The sequence below is a fragment of the Hippopotamus amphibius genome, chromosome 7 (assembly GCF_030028045.1).
Source record: "Hippopotamus amphibius kiboko isolate mHipAmp2 chromosome 7, mHipAmp2.hap2, whole genome shotgun sequence".
Taxonomy (NCBI): Eukaryota; Metazoa; Chordata; class Mammalia; order Artiodactyla; family Hippopotamidae; genus Hippopotamus; species Hippopotamus amphibius.
The window spans coordinates 36,865,062-36,878,355 of record NC_080192.1 but is presented as its reverse complement, the minus strand read 5'-3'; positions in this window follow the sequence as shown (position 1 = coordinate 36,878,355).

The window sequence follows — 13,294 nt, the reverse complement described above, 5'->3', positions numbered from 1 at the left end:
GTTCCTGTCTAGGACAATTGAGGAAATTCACATCACATTTTAAAATAAGGCCTGTTTTAAACCTTTCTCTTCAAAGACAGTAAAATATAACTTCACAGTTATCTTTATTATCTTGTTATAAATTTGCATTAATAAAATTTCCAAACATACATAATAGTGGAGTAAAATAAACTCCTGTGACTCCCATTGCCCAGTTTCAAAAATCCTATATATTTTACTGAACTTGTTTCAATCTATCTTCCTTGCCCTTTTTGGGGGGAAACACAAGTGTTGAGGGCAGGGATAGGGCTGAAGTATTTTAAAGCTAATCCCAGACAGCATATCATTTCACCCTATTTTAGTATACATCAAAAGAAAAAAAAGTAATTTTTTAAAAAATTTGTAATGTCGTTATTACTATGAGCAATTAGCAAAATTAACAACTTCTTATTATCAGCTAAAATGCCTTTGTGTCAGAAATATATTTTTACATTTGCTTTTTTTTAAATTAGAATCCAATCCAAAGGGTCCATTCTTTGTATTTGGTATTGCATTTCCTAAATCATTCTCTCTCTGTCTCTTTTATGTTTTTAATATAGAAAAATCTCCCTTTCTCCCACTCTATTTTTCTTGTCATTGCTTTTTTGAGGAAATTAGATTAGTTATCTTATAGATGATCCACAGTGTGGCTTGGGTGATTATTTCCTGTGGCATTTCATACTACATTCTGTTAGACTAGCTATAAGTCCTTGAAAACTTGATTCAATTCAACTCCTTTTTTTTTTCTTTTTGAAAAAATATTTTATAGTTGATTCTTTCTTCATTATATTGCACTCTGGAGGCTTATATTGTCCAATTGTCTCAGTTCAGTGGTACTGATTGCTATATAGTTTCATACAGTTGCAGCCTGATTCCTTCATTGAAAAATTCTACATCAAGGTTCACCTAATGGTTTTAGTATCCATTATTGACCATTGCCCAAATCAGTTCTTTTGCTAGTAGTAGCAAAAGAGTGTTTTTCTAATTATGTCATTTCTTCTGCATTTATTACCTGGAATTCTTCTCTTATAAAAGAGTTTTATCCACCTGCTGGGGTCTTTTTGTTACACTGAATTATAGTTTGTGTTGAAAAGGTAGAATAATTGATTACTTCTTTTTTTTCAGTACCATACTTTAAATACAATTAGAATAATTGCTACGCTATTTCTTGTGGTGTGAATTTTCTTTCTCTCCCCTTTCTTTTAAATACTGTGATAAACTCATGACCTTACATACTCACAGTATTTTAAATAACTCAGTCTTTTCTTTTTTTTTTTTTAGACTCACACTGTCTCATCTTTGGTCAGTGACACTTCCTGTGAACTTTGATATCACCCCATTTGTTTTCTATAACTTACTTTCTAGCACAACAAGTTGTCCCAGGCTCCTCTTGTACATTTCCTGCCCCAGACTTGACATCAGTAATGTTTTCAAGAAGCCTCCTTTTTCTAGTGGAAAAGATATTTAGAGACCAATATGTAAAGCTAGAAGAGCTCAATACTAGTATGTTGTCATTACCTCTAGGCCTTTTCAATTGACAGAGCTGGGGAATGTGTAAAGTTTCAAAAAGGAAAAACTAAAGTGATGATTCTGCTTTTTCCCTTGAACTACACAATTACAGTGTTTTTACTTACTGGCTATCTTTGATTTAATACCTGAATAATTTTACTTTATGTTAGAAAGCTCAGTTAACAACAAATAACATGTTACAAAAGATAATATTGACTTACTCCTTTGTACAATATACATAGAATGCCTGTGATTTTAAAATTGATTCAATACATACCCTTCAAGAAAGGAAGGAGTTTTTCTCCTGAATTATCTTTCTTGACATATAATCATGCTGTATTTTCTTCTTTCTTAAAAAACAAAAACAAGTTTCTCTTGCCCCACATTCTCTTTCTGTACCATTTGTTTTCCTGTAAGCAAAACCAGAAATCTGCTGTACTTGATATACTCTAATCCCAGACCTCATCTAATTCAGGAATTGTTTTTATATCATACTTTCAGATATCCAGTATCACATAAATTATTCATTTTAATTCTAAGCTTGGATGGCTGGTTATTAAAAAGGTTTTCTACAAAGTAACCTAAAATAGCTTCTCATAATCCATACTAGTTTCTCTTTCAAAAGAAAACTCTGTTTGAAAGTTCTTAAATCTTTGATGACAGTCATGATATCTACTTTTATTAATTTCGTCTCCAGGCTGAACATCTTTTCTTCTTTTCAAACATTTAAAAAAAAAAATACAGCCTCCAAACTTTTCCTTATTCTAATACTACTTTTCTACATCTGGTGGTATTTTTCAAGGTCTCTAATAATTTTTATTTTAGCTAAACTTATTTAAGAATAATATGTTTTAAGACTTCCTAGGTGGCGCAGTGGTAAAGAATCCGCCTGCCAATGCAGGGGACACGGATTCAAGCCCTGCCCTGGGAAGATTCCACGTGCCACGGAGCAACTAAGCCCGTGTGCCACAACTATTGAGCCTGTGCTCTAGAGCCCATGAGCCACAGCTACTGAGCCCATGTGCCACAACTATTGAAGCTCATGTGCCTAGGGCCCGCGCTTCACAACAAGAGAAGCCACTACAATGAGAAGCCCACGCACCACAATGAAGAGTAGCCCCCGCTCGCAGCAACTAGAGAAAGCCCGTGTGCAGCAATGAAGACCCAATGCAGCCAATAAATAAATAAAATAAATAGATAAATTTATTTTAAAAAAAAGAATAATATGTTTTAAGTGTAATTAAAATTAAGTATTGTATGATTATCTTTAAAGACAGGAATAAATTACATACTATTATCATTTTGTATGCTAGGCTAAACCTAGGATAGGACAAAATCTTACTCAAAATTTTAATAGATAGAATTCATTTTACCTATCCCCCAAAAAAGTAATTTTGAAGTGCTTGAGTAATGAAGGTCAAATAAACATTGAAGAATTCATGTTGTAGACTTTTCAGAGTAAGGAAAATAGAAATATAAATCCATGGAAAAGGTTTGTTATCAATCAAATTCCTTTTATATAAAATTTCAACCAATGGATTGGTCAAAAACAATTATAAAATACATATAATCTTTTTATTTATTTATTTTAAACTCTTTACTGGAATATAATTGCTTTACACTCTTGTATCAGTTTTTGAGGTACACCAAAGTCAATCAGCTGTATTTATACACATATCCCCATATTCCCTCCCTTCTGCGACTCCCCCCACCCTCCCTGTCCTGGCCCTCTAAGGCATCACCCATCATCGAGTTGATCTCCCTTTGTTGTACAGCAACTTCCCACTAGCTATCAATTTTACAGTTGGTAGTGTAAATATGTCTATGCTATTCTCTCACTTCGTCCCAGCTTCCCCTTTGCCCCCGCCCCCCCAACCTCATGTCCTCCAGTCCATTCTCTGCATCTGCATCCTTACTCAGCTATAAAAAGGAATGAAATGGAACTATATGTAATGAGGTGGCTAGACCTAGAATCTGTCATACAGAGTGAAGTAAGCCAGAAAGAGAAAAACAAATATTCTATGCTAACTCATATATGTGGAGTCTAAAAAAAAAAAAAATGGTACTGATAAACCCAAGGACAAGACAAGAATAATCTTTTTAAAAATAGTTTGTCATGAAGCATGAAAGTAGAACAAAGTAAAGAAATGGGATAAGAAAAGAAGACAGCTAAGTTTGTTCGTATTTCCTATCAATCTATTCTATGGGATGAATCAGTCCATTTACCAGAGTACCCAATTGGTCAAAGGCTATAGATATAGACAGACCTTCAGGAAGAGTTCAGAATTCAAACAGGCCAAATTCCTTTGCAATAATAAATATCTTTTCTAGCCAGCAACCTCAGATTGCTTTTGTATTTCCAGATGATCTAAGGATCTGATGAAAACAGATGAACTGGGTTTTGCTATCATTCCCTTTGCAACTAATTTACTTCTTTAAGTATATAGAGGTAACTTTTATGACTTCCATAGCAAAATAATAAAAAGTTTACAGAAGATTTGAGATCGTATTTACTTTTACTTTCTGAGTCAGATTTCTTATTATATAAATATGAAAGAGAAAACAAAAACAAGTCAACACATATTATAGAGGGAAGATAAAACTTTTAGAAGTCCAAACCCCACTCTAGGTTTAGTGTAACATGAAAAGATAATAATATATAATTTATCCCTATTTTGAAAGAAAAGTATAAAATGCTTAGCTCAATCCATACTAAAACATGCAGTTTCTTAAACAGTTAGCTAAAATACAAATATACGCCTAGCATACAGTTCTAAATTTTATCACCTTAAACATATTGTTCCAGGGGCTTCCCTGCTAGCACAGTGGTTAAGAATCCGCCTGCCAATGCAGGGGATACGGGTTTGATCCCTGGTCTGGGAAGATCCCACATGCCACAGAGCAACTAAGTCCATGCACCACAGCTGCTGAACCTGTGCTCTAGAACCTGTGAGCCACAACTAATGAGCCCATATGCTGCAACTGCTGAAGCCCACATGCCTAAGAGCCCATGCTCTACAACAAGAGAAGCCACCGCAATGAGAAGCCTGCGTGCCACAATGAAGAGTAGCCTCCACTCGCCACAACTAGAGAAAGCCCGTGCTCAGTAACAAAGACCCAACACAGCCAATAAATAATAATAAAATAAATAAATTTATTAAAAAAAAGTTATTATTCCACTGTCTAATGACTCCCATTAGTTATATAGAGAAAACTGTTGACAAATAGATTAACATTAGTTTTCCTCTTTTTGTTCCTCCAGCTTCGTTTATGATCTTGTCTTTTTTTTTGGTGTTCTGAATTTTCACTCAGATGTGTCAGCAAATGTATTTCTTCTTGTTTTCCCTACTTAAGTTATGCAGAGCTTCTGGAATATGAGAGGGTCTTGAATCAATTCAGGAAAATTCATAGCTGCTATCTCAGAGACTATACTTGTTTCTTGAACCTGGGAGCTGCCAATGGTTTAACAACTTGCTCTTCAAGTCAGGATGAGCTGGCTTCAACACACCACTGAATAGACTTCCAGGTGAACAATGTTTTTCTCTCTTTACATTGAAGATAACGGTATACTTTCTTTTGATTTTAAGAAGAAAAGTCTACTGTTCAAAAATGACCATTGATTTGTACCTGATCTGACTTTTCCCTTCACCTGCTTTTGGTACTGTTCTCACTATAATGTGTTGAGGTATGGCTCTATTTTTAATTCTCCTCAGGAACTGACAATGCTTCTTGAACATAAGGATTTACGTCTTTTATCAATACTAGGAAATGCTAAGCCTTTATCCCTTCAAATATTGCTGTTTCTCATTCCATTTGGTTTGTCTTTATAGAATTCCTATTCAACACATGTTGAATCTCCCTCTATATTAATTTTTCAAGTTTTCTCTAATTTGAACTGCTGCGTTTTAGGTAATTTTCTACAGTCTATCTTTTACTAATTCTATTTTATGTTGTGACTAAATGGCTATTTAACCCTTCTACTGGCCTTTTAATTTCAGTAACTACATATTTAAATTCTTTAGGTTTTATTTTATTCTTTTTAAAATCCATTCATTTTTATAAAACATTGTCACTTATTTTTTATTTTTTATACTTTTATATTTTAAACATACCTGTTTAATGAGGTCTTATTGAATAATACTTATTTAATAATAAGAGATTATTTTTCTTCCCAGAGTCCAGGCTGAGAAAGACAAACTTCCTTGCCATCTTCTTATCCTGAGTGTATTTTTTTATCTTTATAATAATTGTTCCCAGCTATAGACAGGCATCTCACTATTATCTCCGTGTCAGTGTTCCAGCTCCTTTCCTTACATGAGATTTAAGAACCTCCATCTTCTGTGGTAGGCTAGTGACCCAGACTTTGTTAGTCAATCAGCATATTTTATCTTTCTCGCTCAGAGTGATTGGTTAAGTGTTACTCACCATTCAAATATGAGAAATAAAACTTAATACTAGTTCTAAAACCAGAATGCTTGATATGCAGATTTTTTTTTCTTAGTTTGCATCAGACTTGCTTTTGTAAAGCTTATGAAACCCTAAGCAGTGGAGGAAGCCAACAAATGGTGAGGATGGTTTTAATCCAGATGAAAGCAGGTATGGAAGATAAAGGATGGGAATCCAAAAATTTATAATGTGTTTTAAATCCCTGGGTTCAGCAGCACCTGAAGCCTGCATTGCCTCCAGATTTTCAATTTATGTAATTTAAGACTGCTTCAATTGATTGTCTGCTTCCAGAATATAAGAGTCACCTTTAGTACGATAGCATAATAAGTGTCCTCAGTCTTCTCTCATCTTTCTCTGCCTGGCGTGTGGTAGGAAGTACGAATTTGAATGTGAAAGATAGAGAACAAGGAATAATTTAACTACTCCATAGTGAACACTGTGATGTCCATCTTAGATACCCCTTAAGGACTGAAGGATTGGTCAGCCAGCTATTGGGCATTCTGTTAGTAGACAGTTTTTAGTTGTCAGCTTGTATCAATCAGGGTTCAGAGAAACAGGACCAGTAGGAGATACATATGAAGAAAATTACTGCAAGAAATTTGACTTACCCAATTATAGGGACTGGCAAGGTAAGTCTGAAATCTGTTGAGCAGGATATCAAGAAGGACAAGTTGGACCTTTTGGGCTCAAGCTAAAGGTAGAATTTCTTCTTCCTCAAGGAAGTCACAGCTCTTTTCTTAAGGCCTTTCGACTTATAGAATTAGGGTCAACCAGATTATCTAGGACAATCTTCCTTACTTAACTGTCAACCAAAATTACCTTCACAGCCACACCTATATAAGTAGTTGATTGCATAACTGAGGACTATAACCTAGTCAAGGTAATGCACAAAACTACCATCAAGCAGCCTTCTTTGAGAATCGCCATAATTGAACAGCGTCTCCTCACCCAAGGCCATGGCTCCTGCCCAGAGTACCCTGCATTTAATGATTGATCAATGCAAGACTACTAAACCTGGCACTCTTGCCCTAACTAAGGAAAACTCTGAAGGGTTGTATCACATTCAGGATTTCTTTTGAGATTGGCTAAAGCCTTTGTTGAGACTGCATCACAGCCCAACTTTTCCCTTTGGCCAACCTCCTTTCTTGCCTTCCTTCCACAGGCATGGAAATACTTGTTAATAAACTTCACAAGCAAATCCCTTTTCAGAATCTCCCTCTTGGTGAGCTCAATCTGTGACATGAGCCAACATTTCCTTTACTTATCTTTCTAAAACACACGTGAACAATACTTTGTTTTCTTCTAAAAGCTATCACACACTACCAAATGTAAAATAGATACCTAGTGGGAAGTTGCTGCATAACACAGGGAGATCAACTCGATGATGGGTGATGCCTTAGAGGACTGAGACAGGGAGGGTGGGAAGGAGTTGCGGGAGGGTGGGGTTATGGGGATATGTGTATAAATACAGCTGATTCACTTTGTTGTACAGCAAAAAACTGGCACAACAGTGTAAAGCAATTATATTCCAGTAAGACCTTAAAAAAATAAAAACCTATCACAAGATAGTACGACTAACTCTCCAGAATATTCTAATGTTGAGACTTTATCCATGTAGTTTACTACTTTATTTCTAGGACACAGACAGCATCTGGAATATAATGGACTCAATAAAGGAACATAGGTATTATAGTTGGTTACCATGAATAGTGAAAATGTCTATGCACCAACTTAGAATGAAAGATTGTTTTGATCAACACCTAAATTTATTAGAATTGTACCATTGTTTTACAAAACATAAAACATGATGTTCATTTTAAACAGAGGGAAAACTATTCGAATGAATTTTTTCCACGTTAGAAGTGGCCAATATCCTATATCAAGATTCCACAAATTAGCTTGTGAGGCTTTGTTTCAATAAATTTAAATTCCGTTCTATTGGAGTAGAAATGACCCTAATTTAATGATGCTATTTTATTCAAATCTCTCAGTGCCTGTAGTATAAATATAATAGCTTTATTATTGTTTCTATTATTCCTACTAAAATGAAAGAAGAGAATTACTATTACTTAAAAAAAATTAGCTTGGACTTCCTAGGTGGCGCAGTGGTAAAGAATCTGCCTGCCAATGCAGGGGACACGGGTTCAAGCCCTGCCCTGGGAAGATTGCACATGCCACGGAGCAACTAAGCCCGTGAGCCACAACTATTGAGCCTGTGCTCTAGAGCCCATGAGCCACAACTACTGAGCCCATGTGCCACAACTATTGAAGCCCATGCGCCTAGGGCCCGTGCTTCACAACAGGAGAAGCCACTACAATGAGGAGCCTGCACACCACAATGAAGAGTAGCCCTGGCTCACAGCAACTAGAGAGAGTCCGTGTGCAGCAACGAAGACCCAACACAGCCAATAAATAAAATAAATAAATAAATTAGAGGACTGGGACGGGGAGGGTGAGGGGGACTCGAGGGAGGGTGGGGGGGAGTCAAGGGAGGGAGGGAATACAGGGATATGTGTATAAAAACAGATGATTGAACTTGGTGTACCCCCCCAAAAAATAATAAATAAATAAAATTAAAATTAAAAAATAATAATAAATTAATTAATTAATTAAAAAATTAGCTTGCATTCATCTTAGAGGTGATTGTACATGAGTATTATTCCATTAATGCTGATAAAATGGCAGACATATTTACATGTTCCTAAAAAAAATGCCAGAAAAAGATTCTTGGTAAGTGACAACTTTTAGGCAGATGCTCTTAATTCTCATGGTCATAACCACTATTAAATTGAATGAAACAATAAAAATTGAGGGGGAGGGAGTATTTATATGACAAAACTTGGCAAATGCTATAAATCAGGGCTTTTCCCCAGATCGCTGATTGTTCAAATTTATGGGTGAAAATCCTAATCCTCTCCAAATTACTCAAGGACTTTATTCTAGCAATTTTCTCTCTTTCTCCTTATTATTCAATTTTAATCAAATAAAAAAATTAAAAAAGAATTTAAAATGAAAGATGACTATACCAAGTTTACATTAATCTGTTCAAGACAGTAAAACAGTTTTCAAACACGTGGTGATTATATCACAAAATCGTAACATATGTTCAGAGATTAGATTGCAAGTCAAGGGTAAAGTTGTTTTTGCTGAGGAGTTTGTAACTTGTGGAAAAAGTACAATAGATCATCTATTTGGAGAATTACAACCAGAAAGGATGACCTAATTTCTGTTTGCTTATCCTAGCATGCAAAGAGTTTATTTTGTTTATGACAGGATACATTATGTGTACCCTTATTCATATGCTGCTCCCAAATACCTCCTTTGTGTTCAGAACCCTCCAAAAGCTAGTTTTCTTTCCAAGTAAAACCCTCTAATGGGCTTATAGAATGCAGCCTCTATGAGAAAAAGGGACTTTGTTTGCTTTGCTTACTGCTATTTAATCAGTCTGTAGAATAGACTCTGGCACGTAGTAGGTACTCATTAAATATTTTTACCAAAAACTAAAATTTAGGCCCAAAGGTTTGTTGGAGAAGATATGGATCTTTTGTCATTTTCTTCTTTGATCATAAATTTTCTGTGGACATTATTTAAGCAATAATCACAGTTGCACAGTGGTTTCAGAGACTTAAGGTGCGTGTTCAACCAACTTGAGGAAACTGAGTTAATCATTGAATATGCTGTCAAAAAGAACGGGTCTTTTCAATACCTAGAAAATTTAACCATAGAGACATGAATGGACCTAGAGACTGTCATACAGACTGAAGTAAGTCAGAAAGAGAGAAGCAAATATCGTATATTAACACATATACGCGGAATCTAGAAAAATGGTACAGATCAATCAGTTTGCAAGGCAGAAATAGAGACACAGATGTAGAGAACAAACATATGGACACCAAGGAGGAAAAGCAAGGGGGTTTGGGGTGGGATGAATTGGGAGATTGGGATTGCCATATATACATTACTAATAAGAAAAAAATATCAAATTGTACACTTTAAATAGATGCAGTTTGTTGTATGTCAATTATATCTCAATAAAAGTTCTTTAAAAAAATGAAAATTAACCATTTCTTGGAGTCTGCTAGAGAAAAAGGAGAGTGAAATTATTAAATTAAAATAGATTGAGATAAAGATATAGCTTTAAAAAAAGAAGTTTATACATGGAATACTTTTTCTTTGTAAATTAGAGTAATAGAAAAGGAGTGAGGGCTAATATTTATCAAGAACTTATGATTTGTCTCATATTTTTCTAAGTAATTTGATTGCATCGTCTCATTTTTTACTTGTAACAACTATAATATAGGTGGTTTTATTAGTCCATGTAAGAGCTAAGCTGAGAATTATAAAAGCTTGCTATGACAGGGTTCTCCTGAGAAATAGAACCAACTGGATATACACATACATATATATTAAGAGTTTATTTTGAGAAATTGGCTCATGTGATTGTTGGAGCTGACAAATCTGAAATCTGTAGGGCAGGTTAGCTTGCTAAAAGCTCATATGCAAGTTGATATTGTAGTCTTGAATCTGAAGTCTAGAGGGCAGAAGGAAATTCAGGCAGAAGTTAGTGCTTCAGCCTTAAGAGAGAATTTCTTTTTCTCCAGGAAACTTCAGTTTTCATGATCCTTTGCCTGGTGGATAACCTAATCATTTATTCCTGAAGGACATGGGTGATTAATTGTACAGCCAAAATTGGGTTATCATGGTTTTCCATTGACTTTAACCAAAGGTCATGGTAGTAATAAAAGAAGTCCTTAGGGATATCTTGTATTCCAGACATACCTTTCCTTACTTTCATTGCGTTGTAGCCATCCAGTTTCTCTTGGTAATCAAGATCAATCACCCCAGCCAGAACAGTAACTTCCTTCCTTGCTTGTTTATTCAGAGGCATAAGGAACCCCAGATTTTGCAACTAGAGGTACCTGTGAGTGGTGTGACTTCCATTTCCATCTCTTGACTTCTAGACTCATGAATTATGACTATGGGGAAAACAGACTATACATTAGATGCTGATTCAGAGCATATATAACCTTCTGGAGAACATTGCCACCAACCCTGCACAATATTACTGCTTAGCTAGCACTATAACTAAATCCTCACAAGGCTACTCCGCTGTTCTGGCAAGCCAGTTGCTTCAAGAGGATGGTGAACATGGTAAGACCAATGAATTCCATGGGCATGAGACCACTGCCACACTTAGTTTGTTGTAAAGTGGGTTCCTTGATCACTAACAGTGTCTGTGGGATACTATGACAGTGGACAAGGCATTCCGTAAATTCTTGGATGATAGTTATGACAGAAGCATTGTGTGCAGGGAAGGTAAAGTCATATCCGAAGTACGTATTTATTCCAATAAGAATAAAGCACTGTCTCTCCTGTGATGGAAGCAATACGGTGTAATAAACCTGTCACCAGGTAGCTGGTTGATCACCCTGGGGAATGGTGCCACACTGGGAACTCTGTGTTGGTCTCTGCTGCGGGCCGATTGGACACTTGAAAGTGGCTGTAGGTAGTGACTGCACCATTTTACATTCCCCCAACAGTGTACGAAGGTTCTAATTTCTCTGCAAATTCACCAATGCTTGATTTCTTTAGGTTTTTTTGATAATAACCATCTTAACACGTGCGAGGTGATATCTCATTGTGGTTTTGATTTGCATTCCCCTCATGATTAGTGATGTGCAACACCTTTTCTTGCACTTGTTGTCCATTTGTACATTTTCTTTTGAGAAATGTATGTCTGAATGTAACTTCACCAAGAAATTTCTATTATAATTTTTGCATCTATGTTATCTCTCTCTCAAAATGCACCTAAATGTTAAAGGTAGTTATCTCTGGGTCATAGAATTATAGGTAACTTATTTACTTCTTTATATGTCCTATGTTATAAGTATTATATACAGTGAATATGTTTTACATTTTTGTACAAAACACCAAAAGACAGTAAATATTGTGACTAGTTTAGAATTGTAATACATAAGACAGTTGGCCAACTGTTAGGAAAATCATAATAAACAGATACAATTTTAACCACAAACTAAACAATAATAATAACTTCACATAAAAATAATATACTAAGCTGATGAGAGAAAAATCCAGTGATGATCTAAGCAAACTTTATGTAAGCTTTGTGTGAAAGGCAACAAATATGTCATACAGCATCTTGTAGAAAATTAATTTGACTGTCAAAAAACTCTCCCCCAAGGGAACAAAAAGGAGATTCCAACAGAATTGTATAGCAATGTTAATAGTGTTAAATAACAGTAGAAGCAAAGCAAACATATAAAACTGATAATATAACTTACTTGTGATGTAGAATATCAGTAACCATTTCCTCAAACTATGTATACTCACTTACCTTTGATGATGCCTCATTAAAGATTATAGAAATTAAAGCCATGCATAAAGTGTTCAAGCACTGTAAGAACAAATTATGATAATTTCTTTTACTGACCTTGGTAATGTTCCAATAAATGTTTGACAGACAAATTATTCATTATTAATGATTCTGTGCAACCTGCTGTATTTCAATATTATATAGGCAATTGTAAGTATGTCATATTATATCCAGCACAAAAATTATAATTTAAATTACAAATTTAAATTTTTTAAAATGAAATATTACCAGATTCTCTTTTCGATAATACAATACAATCTAATTCCACCAACCTGCCTGCTGAAGACAACTCGTGAATTTTGAACACAATACCCAGAAAATAACTCTGAAAGTAGGAGGAATTCTTTTTTATTTTTTAAGATTTATTTATTATTTATCTATTTATTTATCCCTTTATTTATTTTTGGCTGCGTTGAGTCTTTGTTGCTGCATGCAGGCTTTCTCTAGTTGCAGCGAGCGGGGGCTGCTCTTTGTTGCAGTTCATAGGCTTCTCAGTGTAGTGGTTTCTCTTGTTGCAGAGCACAGGCTCTAGGCACACAGGCTTCAGTAGTTGTGGCACGTGGGCTTGGTAGTTGTGGCTCGTGGCCTCTAGAGCGCAGGCTCAGTAGTTGTGGCACGTGGGCTTAGTTGCTCCATGGCATGTGGGATCTTCCTGGACCAGGGATTGAACCCATGTCCCCTGCATTGGCAGGTGGATTCTTAACCACTGCACCACCAGGGAAGTCCCAGGAATTCTTAATGCGTAAAAATTTTTATGAAAACAAATGTTATAAAAGAAATAGTGATCTCAAGAATTTATTTCTGAACATACACGGTAAAAATCAAGATAAAAAATTTAGTTAGTATTCCATAATAAGACTTACACATCTTCATCTTTTTCCCTTTTTCCAACTTGAGGGTCCAGCCTTACTCTTGATCTATACAGAA